This window comes from Aptenodytes forsteri, unplaced genomic scaffold (genome assembly GCF_000699145.1).
Source record: "Aptenodytes forsteri isolate BGI_AS27 unplaced genomic scaffold, ASM69914v1 Scaffold47, whole genome shotgun sequence".
In the NCBI taxonomy this organism is placed as follows: Eukaryota; Metazoa; Chordata; class Aves; order Sphenisciformes; family Spheniscidae; genus Aptenodytes; species Aptenodytes forsteri.
In genome coordinates, this window is record NW_008794731.1 from 2,976,379 (window position 1) to 2,994,547 (window position 18,169).

Here is an 18,169-nt window from a genome sequence, read left to right on the forward strand (position 1 = left end):
TTGGATCTGACAGAAAAATTAAAATAATCCTCTTTTACCTCTGCATTATCCTTTAAGTACTTAAGTTTTAATTATATCTCAAGTCTACCTGAAGACATTTTGGGCAACTTCCAATAATGTGCATAAGCAGTTGAATACAGTGTAAAAGTGCATGTAATTTCCAAGTCCCCAGTTGTTAATGAAATCCCAAACATTCAGTTTTTAATTGAACTAGATAAAGATTAAGAAGCTTAGCAGCAGCTGGCATTGCGAATTAGTTCTCAGCAGATTTTTATGTTGTACTCTAAATCATTGCTTTTGTAATCTTCCTAAATTGTCCTTTATCTTGCTAATGCAGATATGATTCTCAGAAAGCATTAGGCTTCCACTGTTCCCATTGCCTGTAAAATCTTGAACTGTAAAATCTTAATAGTCTTTTTTAATAAGTATTATGATCTATATGTATAATGTGCATTCAATAAAATCTTACTGTAATTAGAAGGAAAGTTTTTAGGTTTTTTACGTGACCTGTTTTACAGATTAGATTTATTAAATAGCATAAACTGTTGGAGCTGCTTTAAGACCTATTTAGAGCCGCCTGACATCAGATGAAAAAACAGTGCTAGACGCAATGCTTGGGGCTTGGCTCTCCAGGAGGTTCATTAAGAAGTTTCCTTCTCCTTCTGGTTCAGAGAGCTCGGCATAAACATAGTTATGCCGCTTAAATGCCTGACAATATATAATCAGCAGTGATCAAGTAATATTTTGCTTGCAAGTACTTTCCAAGACTCAGAGAAAGTATTCAGATTAATGCCTGTGTTAATCAGTTGCTCCCACTCTCTCTGTCCTCACCCTCCCTCCACCTGAAGTCCGATGCTGTCAAGAGCCCTGCACGCACAGGTTCTTTCTGCAGGACCCAGACTATAAACTCCGGAGCGAAGGTCTGTATTTGAAATAACCATGACGAATGCTCTCTCAGGACTTCTTCATGCATTACAACAGCTCTTAAGAGAGTTACAAGTGCAATTATTACTTGCATAGTAAAAGGGTTTATATTTATGCATCTCAGTTGAGGATGCACTTTTCTTATTCACACTAATGTAAATAAAATTGGAGTTCCTGTCTTTATGGGAAGAGGGGGAAGAAAAAAGATAAAGACTACTACTACCATTATCAAAAAGCAAGAAATACTTCAATCCATTTTTCTCCCTCATAAAACATTCTAGTTATTTTCCCAGCTAAACGGTATTGGTCTTTCAAGTCTGTTGGTAAATGACCAACTAATGCAGTTACGTATGCACTGAAGAAGAAAATTATAAAGAGATAATACAGCCAACTGGCATTAAAGTTTTGAACAGAATGGAATTCTAACAGTTCCACTAAGGTCTTTTAATACTAAGAATCTCGGCTGCCCCAGTTTTTTTCCTCATAAAGGAAACGTTTAGCAGAATAACAAAAGTGAATGTTAGAAGAGAGGCAATATCTTCACCTGTACTTCTTGAACTTTTTTTTTTTTTTAAATTAAAAGCATGGTGGTGTCCAGACTTAACTGATGACATTTCAGTGCATTCTGTTGCCTCAGCTTCTTCCCACCTGCATTTTTTCCTCTTTACCTCATGTATTGAACTACAAGGTAGCACTGACGCCTGCTGCCAAATAGCCAGCATGCTCCAGTGCAGAGACGGCTGCATTTCAGTGATGAGTAAAGCGATCATTAGTCTACACCTCTCTTCAAAGAATCATGTTTGGTTCAGCAAGCTTTGAGATCTTTGAATGAAAGATGCTGTAAGTAGTGCTAAGCAATTTTCTCTTCCTCAAACTAAAATGAAGCTGCTAGCTTTTCATGTCTCTTTAGGCCCCTTATTACTTGCCATTTCCCCTTAGCAATCTTCTCATTCCAAATCCTGACATTCTGGCAGCCCAGCTATTTTCAGAAACTATTATCTAAGTTTGAGATTGTGAATTTTTTGCTAGGTATTTTTTCCAAGCAAGCATTTTGCTACCTAAACTTCAGCAAACTTACAAGTAGATTCAGAGACAGAACTCTACCTACCTTTTTTTTTTTGCCATAAAACAAGGAGTTAACTCAACAATGTTGACTTCTCATTTAAGCCATTTTCTGAAGTACAGCTCTAGTTCTAAGAGTGACTTAGGTAGTTTAGCTTCAATTTTCTGAGCTTTTTATAAAAGCTTGACAAATTTTTTCCTAACATTAAGTAAGAAATTCTTTGGATGTTCCAAGTTCACATAGGGTTTTTAGATGCCTGCTGCTGATTCCAAGGTGCCCTAAAATGAGCATTCGTTCAAAAGCCTGTTAAGAATTTTGTCCTTGAAATTACTCCCATAAGAGCAATGGAACTCTGTTCCCAAATTGCTTCCAAGGCTGGAGGGTTTCTTTTGCTTCAAGATAACCCATAAATAAGAACTTCAATCCAGTTTATTTAAACGCAAAATAAATTATGCAAAACCAATTGACACCAAAAGGAATTTTGTTATGGACTTCACTGAGAACACACTTAGTTCCATGCCTGTGTCAATCAACCCTACTGTGGCCTTATCCTCAAGTTTCTTAAAAATTTACCAACATGCTGTCAGAACAAGAGTGGCAAAATTGGAAATATTTACTTTAGAACAAAAATGAAACATTAAATTTTCCTAAATATACAAAAAGGCATGCAGGAGATCAATCATTCAACAAAATATTTGTCTTATTGCATGAAAATACGCAGGGTGGGAACTGCAAACAAATCAGGATTATTTGGACTCCTGTTAAACAGACTAGTGAGCCTTATAATTAGTAACATAATCACTTTAAGACAAATATACTAAATAAAATAATGGATCTTCAGCACCGCTCCGCATAATAATGCTAACAACTTATGCTTTATTAATTATCTTGTTGCTTTATCAAAATTTGGAATTCTGAACCTCCAAAAGTTGCAATCTCCATTGACTGGAGGATTCATTCTTGATTCAAGAGACATGCAAGAGCAGAAGAGAACTTCCGTCGAGTTCTCACACAGCTTTAAGACCTGCTTGTGGGGATGTTGATTGTACAGGACAACTGATCAATAAAATTCACGTATTTCAATCCTTTCCTTCTAAAACACCCCCACTAGCCCTAATTGATTTCTTTGCTGGCTAATGACCAACCCAGATGCTCACTGACTTGAAAATGACTGACCAGCACTAAAAGGCATTGTGGCCATGTCCAATGGATACAAGTGATTGAAAACAGCTAGATAAGTTATTTTTCTGATAAATAACCACAGATGTTATTACTTCTATCACTCAAATCATAAGGCAAAGAACGCTTTATCAATTGACTACCTGAGTTATTGGAATTACCCATTCAAGTGCCACTTGCAAGTATTAAATGTTTTTCACAAAGTTTCACATTTAGGTGTGTTAATGTGTTGTCTTACACGGCCAAAAAAAAAAAGTAAGGACCTGACACCAAGACATAGACAAGGAGCGGCTGCAGCAGCTGTAAAGGGAAGGCAGAAGTGGGGCAGACCTGCGCCAGCCCAAGGAGTTCAGACAGGAGCTCGGGCAGCAGGAACAGGCTGAAGCAGAGAAGCTGCCACGTTAATCACCAACATGCAAACCAGTAAGGATACTCCAGGATCAGAACTCATCATGTACCAGGGTCACTTCGGAGAACAGAAAAAAGGTCCAGTGATGATCTCACATTAAAGGTCCATAACCCCATCACAGGAATTTACTAATGAAAACTATTTTATCCAAAGAGCTCTCATAAGCCTAAGTAGAAACCACAGGTTTCAGCAAGTCTCCATAGAAAAGCAGAAAATTACATTTTAAAATGCTGCATAAATTTGAAGGATTTATAAGCAATAGAGGGGCCCTCATATGCACAGAGGCCATACCACATGATAGCAGGGACTTGCAGAACTGGGCCCTGGAAAAGGCTCAGTATCATCCAGAAAAGAACTTCTCAAGGAAGAGCGGGTTATTCTAGCCTTTGATTTACATAAAAGTTTTTAGAAGTGTATGTGCCTTTTTCATAGGATCACAGAATAGCCCAGGTTGGAAGGGACCTCGAAAGCTCATCTGGTCCAACCTCAAAATTTTTATTTATTGACTGCTCAGTAAATTGGTCTATGACTTTAGGTAAAAACACAAGCTCTGACTTGCATCCAGAGTTACAGTTTTTGTTGGCAGAATGATTTCAGGAATGCAGATCTCAAGCATAGCATTTATTTTCTTAAAGCTAGGAATTAAGAATTAGTTGACTATCAGCATGACTTTTATTAAAATAACTTTCTTCAAAAGGTCTTCAGAAAAGGCTCACCACCAGCAGGTATTATTGCCCAACTTATTCAACTGGAGACAAACACTCCACCTGCCATCCAGACTACAAAAACCAAGTGCTCACTAGACGCACAAAGGCTTGTGTTTTGTTTTTTTTAAATATTAAATGAAAAAAAATGTACTACTTCTGTTTTGCTCTCCCTTCTATTATGTGAAAACAATTTACCTGCTTTCACACTCCGGCTACGATTACTTTGTTTTCACCTCATCTAAATGCAATGAATAATCTTAGTCACGGCTACTAAGATAAAAGCTAAGAGAATTCGTTTGTTGTTCCATGCAGCCACATGCATACTGAAAGTACAATCGCTTCACTCATGGACCCTAACACACCAGCCTCCCAAACCCACTTTATTCATTTTTCTAATAATCACACCCATTTTCTGGACAAATGTATAGTGTCGTAAGAACAGATCTATACTGACAACCAAGGCCAACTGTATAATGCTCATCTAAGTGGCAGTGAGATTCATTAATTAGGTTGGTGCTTTAGAGTGTTGTTCCCCTGCAGCTATATTCTGCTCGAGGGTATTTTCAATAGTATTGAATAGATGAAGCAATTACTAAGCAAAATCCACTAACTGATGGCCAGTGTCAGATTCCTCAGGCCATACTTTCAAAGGGTGTATATATATTTACTTGAATGAGTGATTGAATTTAGAGAAAAAAAGGAAAGCAAACAAAAATCCCCAGTGAGACAGCTTATGCGTTCTTCACTTTTAGGAGTGTGATCTTTAAAACAAAGCTTCCCATTCTGCAGACACAATACTGCAGACACAATTAAGATGTAGAAGGGCTAGCTACAGGATACCTAGCTGCCTGATTGCATACGCAAATCAGGTTGTTTGCGATCTAAAGGCACATACTTACTCTCACAATTAATGGCAGGCAAAGAGCTTTATCTACAGTCATTTGCCCTCTTTACTGACAGCAGTATAAGCAACTTGTAAAAATAATAAAAGCTTGAATCCAGCTAAGTGTTTCCTGTTTTGGTATCTGACTTACATGCTACTTATTGGTTTATTCCACTAATGTCATTTTTATAAGATGACATATCCCTGAGCATTTAGGTTAAATAAACACAGCACAAATATTTTGGCTTTACTGTAAACTTGTAGAAAGATTTTCTTCTTGTGAATTGTTGGGCTGGCTTTTTTCTCCCTTTTTGCTGCCTCAGGTACTATGATGTTTAGACTGTGCCTCATTAAAGTTGGGAGCAAGAGTAAAAGAGTTTTCAGGCAGAAGCATTATTTTGAAAGTTTAGGATATCTGTAATTCTAACTGATCTTCCACCTGGCATTAAATCTTCAAAGAATGTCAAAAAGTATCTTAAAAACTTGAGATGCCTGACTGTATACAGAGGAAGAACAGATGCACCTCTATAATTTGCCCATAAATAAGTAAAAATGAACCCATCAGCCATCCAGGAATACTTACATGCAAGCAAACATCCTTTTTTCCTTTTCTTTTTTGTTTGTTTTTGGGTTTTTTTTTACAGTTTTTAAACATCTTCTGAACCAGACCTTACAGGGTGCTGTTAAAAAGCTTTAAATAGTGATGTGTTTGTTTTTAGAAACTTACTATGCAGAAGTGCCTTCTCATAACTCTCATCCCTAAATAAAACCTTTAGCCACTGCCCTTGGCCTCCAAATTCAGTGGGACCCATATATGGCAGTAAAACATACATGCACAAAATACACAATTTCTTCTCCCAGAAATAGAGAAAGCTCAGTCTGCAAGAGCTTCCTTTAAGGTCACAGCAAGTCAATTGCTGAAAAGAAGCTAACATAAAAAATTAAACTATTCCTGAAACCCAGCGGACACTTAACTGAGTTCTCCTGGATTCCCCCCCTCTTTTTGGTCTCTGGTTTTAGGCATGCCTTTGAGCATACCTTCTCCAAGGTATGCTTCTTCCCTAAGGTGCATACCCTTCTCTAAGCATTCATCTAGCTAAGCAAAGAAGGGAGAGAAGAGAAAATCCATAAATTTGAAAGACATTTAACTGAAGTTTTTAATGGAGACAAGTTTCAAAAGATAGATCTAAAAATCAATTTTTGGCCAGTCCAATACCACTTAGAGGGACTAACTCTGAAACTTCCTCTTTATTCTTTACAGACTAATAAATACATTCCTTAATACGTATTCAGGACACTGGGCCCACTCCCTCTTCTTCCAGCTGATTTGATCTATTTATCTAAAAAGTAAACTTGACCACTGACACAGCAGGAGAAGTGGACTAAAGAACATGCATTTAAAAAAAAAAAATCCTTCAAAGTAACCTACACAGAAAAAAAACACATAATTTGTGACTTGTGAATTCAAAATTAGTCAGCTACAGAAACACAGATGAGGAATTCACATAGTAGGAAATCCTTCAGGCTGATGGGGTTCCCGAGCTTGATAAAAGTATGTCTGGGTAGGTGATCAGATGGGGTATCATGCTGATGCTTTGTTCTTTTTAGTAGGCTGTGCTGGTTTCTGTAATGAGCCAGAACATCGACATTTGAATTACACGTCTATGAAGTAATCCTTTCATTCCCTTATCTAGAAGGAACACAATGAAAAGAAACAAAGAAATCAGCTGGTTTCTGACTAAAGATTTTCAGTGCAAATTAAGCCAAGAACAGAGTAAGATGTACATCAGTGGCTGACAGCACATGAGCTCTTGTGCTGTACTATATTATTTCCCAGTTATCTTGTGTCACGATTATGGCAGACTTCTGTCCGTTTTCCTCGGCATTTTCTAGTCCTCCTTCAAGACTGCACAATGAGACACTGAAAACTTTCAGTGCTACAGTACCAGCCATGCTGACCTCTGCAATGTCACACAGTCAGCTCAGGTTGTCTGTCCCGATCTAAAGGCCATGTGTGTGATCACTGCCTCCTACCTGGGTCCAGATATACACATGCTTCCATTTCTCTTTTATTACTGTGATGGCTTGACCTTGACTGGATGCTAGGTGCCCACCAAGCCGCTCTGTCACTCCCCTCCTCAGCAGGACGGGGGGGAGAAAATAGGATGGAAAAAAAAACTCGAGGGTCACGATAAAGGCAGCTTAATAAAGCAAAAGCAAAGGCCGCACGCAGAAGCAAAGGAAAACAAAAGATTATTCTCTATTTCCCATCAGCAGGTGATGTCCAGCCACTTCCTGGGAAGCAGGGTTTCAGTACACATAGCAGTTGCTCTGGAAGACAAACGTCGTAATAACGAATGCGCCCCCTCCTCCTCCTTTCTCTTTAGCTTTTATTGCTGAGCATGACCTCATACAGTATGGAATATCCCTTTGGTCAGTTTGGGTCAGCTGTCCTGGCTGTGCCCCCTCCCAAGATCTTGCCCACCCCCAGCATCCTGGGAAGCAGGGTTTCAGTACACACAGCAGTTGCTCTGGAAGACAAACGTCGTAATAACGAATGCGCCCCCTCCTCCTCCTTTCTCTTTAGCTTTTATTGCTGAGCATGACCTCATACAGTATGGAATATCCCTTTGGTCAGTTTGGGTCAGCTGTCCTGGCTGTGCCCCCTCCCAAGATCTTGCCCACCCCCAGCCTACTGGTGAGGGGGGAATGTTGGAGAGACAGGCTTGGTGCTGTGCGAGCACTGCTCAGCAGTAGCCAGAACACTGGTGTGTTATCAGCATCTCCTATTTGTTTTATGAATCATTCACGTCAAGATAGAAGCTAGGAGACCCCACACACGGCCAGAATCCCACTATGCTAGATGCTTTATAAACTCAGGTCAGGAAAACTGTGATCTCCACCTCAAAGATTATTTGCAATCTAAGAAGAGATAGAGAGGTAGATACAGAGGAAGACAAGGACACAGTGAACCAGTACTAGTCAATATGTAAGAATATAAACAATACACATTTGGTTTGTGGTTGGGGTTTTTTTTATTATTTATTTGAAGACATTCATTTCTGGCACATCCTAAAAAACCCTAAAACTAAGTCATCACATGTACACCTGAAAGGGAGCAGGCTGGCTAATACCTGAAAGACATTCATCAACACTTTGCCACTACCTCAGTTATACAGAAGTCCTCATGCTACAATAGAGAATCTCTCTCGAATCTGTATTTGAGGAAATAGTTACAAGCAGTATTCCCCCTCCTCCTATAAGCTTTGATCAAGGAGACTTAAGAAATATGTTCTGCCACGCTTTGATTTCACTTGAGGGTTTTTTGTTGTTTAAAGTAGTGAATAAAGATGACAGGCAAATAGTCTAATTAGCACAAGTATCTTGTTTCTTGAAACTTCTGGCAATTTTTAAACATCTATTGCTCAGTATTATGATGATACTCTCCATTACAGCCCTGAGCTAGCGTGGACCTTTCCTCCACCACAAGGACAGTTTTCTCTTCCATTTATACAAGGAAGCAAGGTATTCACGCCTGCATCACCCCTGACCTCCCATGTGAAAGGCCCCCTGTGTACCTGGAGCCGAAGGGCAGCAGAACCCCCGGATGCTCTTGACGGCCACACACATTCCACAGGGTCAACAGATTATATTTGGCTAAAGCACATCTGTTGGCAGTCACCAAATCCCCATTTGCAAAGCTCAAGGGTCAAAGCATATTTCATTTCATTTGGTAGCTCCCTCCAATGGCAAGTCCCCCACCTGTTAGAAAATAACATCAGGGCTCTTACTCAAATTTGAGTATTTTGGTTCTCAGTCAAACGCTTGTTATTCCCTTCTCTGATAAGGAAACAATGTTCACCGAGACAGACCGCAAACAACCCCTGTGGACCTGCAGGACTTTATGACAAAAAGTTTTCTTACATTTGGCTAAGCATATGTCAAAATGAATCACAGCAAACTTTATTAACGTATAAAAGACATCGCCGCTGGAATGCCGTCAGCCTGAAGCATAAAGTGTCAAAGCCCTCGCAGCATCAAGCACTTGTGATAATTGAAATCTGAAGATATTTCACAGACAGCTGAAATACCAATTTATATTTAAGGAATATATTGAATTACCACAGATCACACAAGAAGAGTGACTAGAGCAACACTTACATATTCTGTTGTTGGACTTTTAGATTAGCATTTGGTGAAAGGCCATCTAGCTTTAACCTAGGTAAGTTGGAAAGATTATTCATCCAATGTCTTCTCTGAAAGACTGCAGTTCCAGTGCTAATAAGGGAATTTAATTAGATGGACAAGCCTTGACAGCAATCCTTTTCCAATACACTTAGTATTGAAATAGGTCTGGGTGTTCCAAGATTTATAGAAATCCACTATTCGAGTTAACGTGGAAAAATATCTGGAAGTTTTGACTATCCAGGATGTAGGCTCTTAATTCCTCCTACTTCATTTGTGACATACATTGCATTACAAACAATTACACCGACTGCACAGATGAAACCCCTGTTCCAAATGCATACACTATAAAATTTGAGCAGAATTGATTTTGCCCTTGGCGTTAGTAAATCTCACGGATTCCCTGGAAGTCAGCCCAGGACAACAGACCATTCAGCAGCGCCTCCGAGCAGGACACCAACCGTTTCTCCTTCCTACGGCAGCACCCAAAGCCCCAGGATGGAGGAGAGCTGCTGTGCACAAGGGCACGGTACAAACACGAAACACAATCTCTTTCATTGTATTTACAGTAGAAAAAAAGACATGCACACACATGAAATACACAGCAAAAAAAAAATGCACAAAGGCTAGTACTTTCTGAAATTGTAGAGGGAACAAGCCTGCCAGCAGGCTGATGAAACACTTGAGATAAAGTAGCATAATCAATAACAATACTGCACCTTTAAAAAACAGCAAGTACAACGCGATCAATTCATATCTCAGTGAAGTAGCGTAATAAAAATCTGCAACTACAATAAGCTAATTTAATGATACTTTATCAAGCACTCACATTCTCAACCACTGTTGTTCACGGCAGAATGAAGCCTGTGTAAAAATATGTCATGAGTCAATATGGCATTCTACTGAAAAGACCCACATCATTAAAATCTTAAGTAAGCCTTCATTAAATAAAATAAATGAAATTAGCTCCTTCAAAAGAATTTAATTAGTCAACACATGCAGGTTAAACTCACAATCTGCCATTGTGGGTTTTTTAAGCCATTCATTTTCTTAAAGCTTTGTCGTAAGAAGGATTTTTTCTTTATTGTTATTATTTTTATAATACGGTTAGAAACCACGGTTCCTTTATGAAAAGGACAAAGTATCCCTTGCGAACAGCAAGACACATTTTCATTGCCACTGTATATAGAGCACTGCCTTGTTTAGGAAATTTCAATCATTTTACGCATCTTCATTAAGTCAGAGATACGGTTCAGCTTTTCACAGAGAGAAACCTCAACAGCTGCAGAGAAAAGGAGGGACAACAGATTCTTAAACAGAAAAGAGGAATTACCAGTTATCTAGCTTGAAATGAAACCTCTGGGAAGCCCCATTTGCAGTCTCAGTCATTACAAATCACAATAATTATGTGAGCTCTCAGCCCATATATAAAATTTCAATATCTATGAAGAGCTGCAATACTGCAATGTCCACAACGCAAAAACATTGCCAGCTCATTTTGCAAAGCTTCAGGCTACTTGTAACACCAAGAGAAGATGAATCAATAAAGTGTTATCAGTAAAACAGTTTGATTCCTGCACAGTTAAGCGCATGGCCACTTCTATATTTCAATCCCCTCAGGTCAATATAATTTTACAGTTACCCAATTCTCAGCAGTGAAATGATACTGGTGGATGTTTCAGATATTCTAAAGCACTTATTTCTACATGGGGGATTAAAAAGAAAAAAACCCCACACTTTTTTTTCCTATCTGGTTCAAAAACTTGGATCTTTAGCACAGTCTTAAATGCTAGCAGTTACCCCAGCTCCAGTAAATTAAGTTACTCTGAACAGTTCACTAGGCCAAATCCTACGTGTCCTGTTCACCCAGCACTTAAATAGGCATTTGGGAAGAAAAGCAAGTCAAATCTGGATTTGGCCTTTCATTTAAGGTAAATCTGAGACATGAAATAAGATGTAATTTCTGCCTACTCAAGAAAATCAGCCCGTTTAAGCAAACTGAACTATTCACAAATAAATTCTGCTGGGTTACTCACAAGGACTGAAGAAACTGTAAATGCTACTGACAAAGACTAACTGCATAGTTAATACAACATTTTTCCCCATATCCAGATAATTCTTCATGCACATTCTTAATTTCCAGCTTCCCACCTGGGTATGCAACAAAATAATGCCTCAGGCTAATCACATACCTCCAGAGAGCTGCGTTTTTTGCATAAATAAGAGCAACAAGTATACCTCCAAACCCAAATTAGTAATAATCGTCATCTCTAACAAACTATAGTGCTCCAGAGACAGAGAACACTCACAAGGAAGCTCTTTTTAGACATGAGTCTGCCTTCCTTGATTTAATTTGACAGTGTCCTAATGAAATAGTATAAACCTATTATTGAACCAGTCATGGGCACCATAAAGGCAACAGACTTCAGCAAGACAGGACTGTGGACCCAAAAAGGCAGAAATACCTCAATTTTTTTTTCATTTTGCTACCAACTGCATCTATTCCATTTCCTTCTTCAACTCCTGCACTATAGACAGATGGAGAAATACCAGTCCACTCAAAGGCAAAAAGTATGGTTTTTTTATTGTAATAAAAGATTGTTTATTCCTGTATTCAGTTCCTTGAAAAAGTAAGGAACATTTTAATAACTAGAGTGTCCATAAATCACCATCTACTCTCCTGCCGTAGCTTTTAACAGGTTTAGTTTCCTTACATACTTAAAGGATGTTGAAAATAGCTGAGGGGAATACCCCTCAGTGCAATTCCCTTGCCACATTTCTCTTATCAGGAAATTACAATAATGCATTTCTAGCACTAAATGTTAATAGTTTAAAAATTAGCAGAAAAGGCCTAATGGCTAAGAAATGAAGCACACACTTATGAACAGACAAAGTTGCACTAACCCATTAATGTTTATATTTTATTATATCACCAAAACTGTTCTCATTACTTTCCTCTGAACAAGTTTCATAATGGCAAATTCTCAGACAGTAAAACTTAAGTGATCTCCATGCTCTGCTTTCCTCCTAAATAATGAATGAAACCATCACAGATACACACAGAAGAGGCCTGTATATTTTACTAGAAGACTTGAGCTCATGAAAATCCAACTGCATCAATCCTTCTTTTATTACTCTTTCAAACTTCCCAAATCAAATAACTTTCTTGAGCTTGCCTAGAGACTTCTGAATAGAAATTCCACTGGGGAAAGAAGTTTTAGATTAACAGCACAATACATTCAGAAATCAATAGATAAACCCTTTGCTTGGCAGCACTTCCCGATACCATGAGACTGAACTAGGTCTCAGAAAATAGAACAAACCGCTCGGAAACAACTTTCCTAATCTGCCCACTTTTGTTTTGGCATTGAAACCAGCAACATGAATTTCACCTTTGTATCACACTCAGGGAATTATTGTTTGAAAAATGTTCTCATTCAGTAACACTTTTTAATTGTAAAAATACTTCCATCTTTGTATTAAAACCAGGAGGTTTTGTTTGGTGGTGCTTTTTTTTTTTTTAAACTACAGAGATAAAGCTGAAAAGCAATAAGGCAACTCAAAAGATAACCACATACAGGGTGCCTGTCCTTCTGATATAACGCAAGTCCCTTAAAGTGAGAAAACAATGTGATTAGACACTCAGGCGAGGCAGAAGAGAGAGTGAAACTTCTAAACTTATTGTGAAAATTCTTTAAGCCTGGTCTCAACTTCACTCGAACACCTGGCTTAGGCAGGATCGGCTTAGATTGTTCTCTATGCTGGAAGCAGGATGGCTTTTACTTTTTGATCTGTTTGACCTTTTCTCCCCTCATTAAGTGTTGCTTTCTCCATTCACCAGAATCCATTTTGGATAGATCATGAGCTTTGGAGGGGAGAGGGTAAATCAGAGCAGCATCCATACTCAGAAAAATTGGTCTGGCTTTCTTTGGCCATGAGCTGCAATCGTGAAGCCCAACTGGAGAGCACAGCAGAGGTGGTTATGCTTTTTAAATACACAAAGGCAGTAGTTGTCAGTGAACAGAAAACACGCTTTTGCCTCTACCCATGTGCCTATTATAGTAGTCACAGACATCCCACTTCCCAGCTCTGGAGGATGTGAACAAGACACGGCTCACCACAAAGTGCATCCCACTGCTTCACCCCCTTGGTTCAATTCCAAAGCCGCTCAGAATAGACGAGAAACATCCATATACTGAGATACAAAAGGAAATGGATTTCCCAAAATTTTGGTAAGTCACTCGAACAGCTTTAATGGTGCAACCCCCCGAACTCAGGCAGGATGCATCACTGGTGCTACTGTTGTGTTATATTCATTAAAAACTTACATTCATTATTTATTATCCTGTAATGCTGCAAGGCAAATCTAGAAACGTTGCCATGACAAACAAACACAGTGGAGTTTTCATACTAACCTGATCCCCATGATATCCCTTCCTTCAATTAACAGAACCCCATTTTATTATATCTCAACTAGACAATCAAAATATTTTCAGTACTGCTGGCGTTAGCCTTATAAAGAGACAGATCACCAAATCTAAAAATCCTCTGCAGTGAAGCAGAAGAGCTTTACGCACAGCCAGACCTCTCGGATGCCATGGGCTAGGATACCATGTTATAAGGCTGTAAAACTATGGCCTGTGGCTCCAGTCCAGCCTGCAGAGTAATTTAATCTAGCTCACAAAGAAATCAGGAAAATGGCCTCTGCTGTGCTGAATCAGCAGTGCTGGAAGCCGTGCCACCCTCTATCAGCTACTAAGAGAGCGCTTTGTCTGCAGTGCCAACTCCATGTAGAGCAACTATTGGGCAAAAGAAAAGACCAGCAGGAATATTATGTGCCAGATTTTCACTAGATGTAAGTCAGAATAGTTCCAATGACTTCAGGAGTTGCACTGATTTACATCATTTCAGGATTATAAGGATTTACATACACTGGAAGTTTCACTTTTTTTTGCTGTTTAGTTAAAAGAATGGTGTAGACTTGGCAGCAGCGCAAGTCTTCAACAGACTAAGATTTGGGAGTGATCTTGAAAAAGTTTTGTAAAGCTCAGGGAAAGGCAATAAGCCATTTGTAGTTTAAAAAGATACGGTGGCTAAATTAAAATTCACAAGATGTATATAAATTCTGATCTATACGTGAGTAATATACAAGCATATTCTTTCACTCTTTACACTGGAGCTCCCTAAATATAAAAATGGCAAAAGAACAGCAATAAACAAAAACTTTGTTCATTCAATCTGGTTATACATCATGAAAAACTATCAGCACAGATGTTATCCCTATTTATGAGTCATGACTAGGGCCAAAACAAATGCCATGTATTACTTCATTTTGTTTTTTGCTCCTAACTAAGTGCCAAAAAAAATGACTGCCATTGGGATTTAGGAAAAAACACATGACTGGAAAAAACAGGGGGTACTGCTCGTCAGGAGGCAAGCCAACTGGGGCAAAGTTTGGTTTGCTCCGATTTCCAAATAAACTCGTAACTACTACATCACATCCCAGTGACCTCAGAGCAGATTCTGTTGCTTATCTGCTCACCTCTCAAAGAAAGCTCCATAATAAAATAAAAAAAAGCTCTTTGCCCAAGACAGGGTGTGCCTAATACTGCCCTCAGAAATGTGCACATATCTCATTTGTTTCCCATAGGTGACCACGATGGGCAAAGGACAGAAGGAAAGTGAGAATCATTCTGGTGCTTGAGATCCTTACACGGGCAACAGGCTTATGTTTTAAGACTGAAAGTGAGCAGAACCTGTAGACGTGGCCATGTGAAAAACTACGTGCAGTTGCTCTTCATGCTATTCCTGTGGCACAGCGACCCACTCCCAAGCCAGCCGAGCCTTCAGAAACACTTCGAATTAGGCTCACAAATAAACAGGACACTGTTTACTAGTGCAATTCAGCTGACACGTTATGCAAGAGCTTAAAAACAGTTTCCAAAGCCACCAAACGAGAGAAAAGCTTAAGCCAAAATGCCTCTATGTTCAAGAAATGTACCCTCGTTCCATCGTATCTTTTTCAGTACTCACCTCTGAACAGGTCAGTGTTAAATCTCCTGCTTCCAATGAGTCCAATTTAAAAGTATTCTTCAAAGGCTTCTGCAATTTTAGGAGTATTAAATTTTATACCTCCTAAGCTATTTATTAGCTGGGGAAGTACTTAATTGACATTCACCAGATATTAACTTTTTCTGAGCATGTGTTACTGATTTTGGTATATAACCTTGAGCTGTTTTTTTTATCATCCTTTTCTTTCTTTTTTTCCCCCCCTCCCCTTTTTCAGGACAGCTGTCCTAAGAACAGTAGGTTTCTTGGTGTGTGGATTCCCTACAAATTTTTCTTGGAGGTGCAGACACATATATTGCAATCTGAGACTGTTCACAAGGGACCCCAATGCAGACAAAAGGTTGAAAAAATCACTTAGACTGTTAATAAACTGTGGCAGAAATTTTGTCGTCTCTTTAGGCCCCCATAATACGCACCACTTCTGGAGCTGTCCAGACCCAACATGAGCCATGGCCCAGCAGTTTTGTGGGGTACCCAAGTCTCCTGGCACTCAGCATGCAGTATTATTTCTTCCCACCCACCCCCATTTTAATTTTCTATTTTTTTTCCAGGAGCAACCCCACTCCACAGATGTTAAACTCTCCCTCTTACAGTTGCTTTGCCAAAGGACACTACTGCTGCATTAAGAGAACTTTGCTTTGTCATTATGTCTTCCCAGGCAATGAAACCTGCTATATTATTATACAGGTAAAACCAGCTGTGCCACTACTGCTCAGTTCTGCTGCTACTTAACAGGATGCAGCCAACGTTATGCCTCAATTCACAGTAGAAAGGGAAAATAAAACTTTGTTTTATTGAAAATACTAGGAAAATTCATTCCAGTGAAACGTACCGTCTGCACTGAGCTTTGCCAAAACACCGCAGTTAATTTACCACTCGCAGAAATTCCCGCAAAGACTCATGCGACAGGTATTCAGTGATCAGTATGGGATTAAACCTCTCTTTTATGTCTAACACAAACCCCAACATTTCTAACTGCCCACTGCCCCATGCAACCCTTCCACTTGGGTTTCTTCTAGTCAGGAGGTATCAAAACCATCCTGTACAATTAGAGTAGCTTGCTTGTTATCAGGTACAGCAACCAGCCTTTTAACTTTCAATTCCTCTTATGTCTCAAACTCCAGGCAAACAAACAAAAAATCTTTTTCACTAAACTTTGCACAGAGATAATCAATCTACTATTCAGTTATTTGAACAAGCATCTAGAGTTTAGCGATCTAGAGATCATTAAACTTCTCCTGATGAGGGTCTCTTCTTGTAGTTTGAACACAGTAGAGGGAAATCTTTGTGTGCAATCTAAACATTTTTGATAGCTGCCATCCTTGAAGCAGATTTCATCACACCAATCTTACCATGACCTATAGTTTCTCCTTTGTCCAAGCAACCATACACATCTTTCTTCATCCTCAACCTATCCCTTCTGTCCACAGGAAAGGAAAAACCCAAGCAACATGAAAAATCCTTTTTTTTTTTTTAAATGCCATTTACCCACATCTCTTTATCCTCTACAGATGGTCAAAAGGACACTGAATCAATTGAAAAATGTTCAGAAGCCCATGAAAAGATAAATAAATGAAAGAATAATTCACCCAAATAATTCAGGCACAAAATAAAAATATTTAAAGCTTCTGGAGATGAGCAAAACAGTTGCCTTTCATGTGTAATTGTGTAAACCTTCTGTTTTCAAGGGAGCTAAGCAACGAGCCAGCAATAATTAGGCTCCTGAAAGACAAGTAGCAAGGCATACAGGACCCGAAACGATGACTTTTTCTGATTCCCCAGGGAAGCACCTTCACTGGGGGAAAAACACTCTATAAATAATCTTCCATCTGGAAATCCACTAGCCCTACTCTCTCCCGCCCCCCCCCCCCCCCACACCCACACCGCCACTCTCTCCCGGCCCCCCCCCCGCAAAGTGAGATGTTCCAGAATCAGATCTTATCAGCAGAGGGAGTCTCTCCCTCTAACACAGACATCAGCATGCATCTGGCTTTCTTCAGTTACCAAAAACACACAGGCATGACAGGCAAAATTACACAGAGATACTAAACAGTAAAATATTTAAGTGTGGGCTGGGCCTTCTAATAAGCTTTATGAATAATACAGATATGATAAAACCAGGCAGCGCAATAGCTAACCGCTTTGCAGAGGGAGTCTCTCCCTCTAACACAGACATCAGCATGCATCTGGCTTTCTTCAGTTACCAAAAACACACAGGCATGACAGGCAAAATTACACAGAGATACTAAACAGTAAAATATTTAAGTGTGGGCTGGGCCTTCTAATAAGCTTTATGAATAATACAGATATGATAAAACCAGGCAGCGCAATAGCTAACCGCTTTGTGTAGAGCAAACATCTTGCCCTCAACACATCAAAAGATCAGATCGCAGGATGGGAAATGGGACACAGCAAAGGTCAAAATCCCCAATCATCAGTACAGTGAAAACAGACTACACCAAGGAGTCCACGCTCCACATATAGGTACAACACTCCCATTTACTACTTTAGCTTTAATTTAATCATGTTCTTTCCACTCATGTTGGGATTAGTAACAGCTCCTTCAACAAAAGTGTCCTCTACTGAGCAGACCACACCAGAAACAGCCTGAAAAGCTCCTGTAGCCTGGAAACAGACTTCTGGTGCTGGCCAGCAGTTGAGTTGGGGCATTTAAAGAACCCTACAAATTCAGTGTGTCTAATACCAGACAGAGAATTGAAGCAGTCCTTCCCCTCCAAGAGCAACAGCAT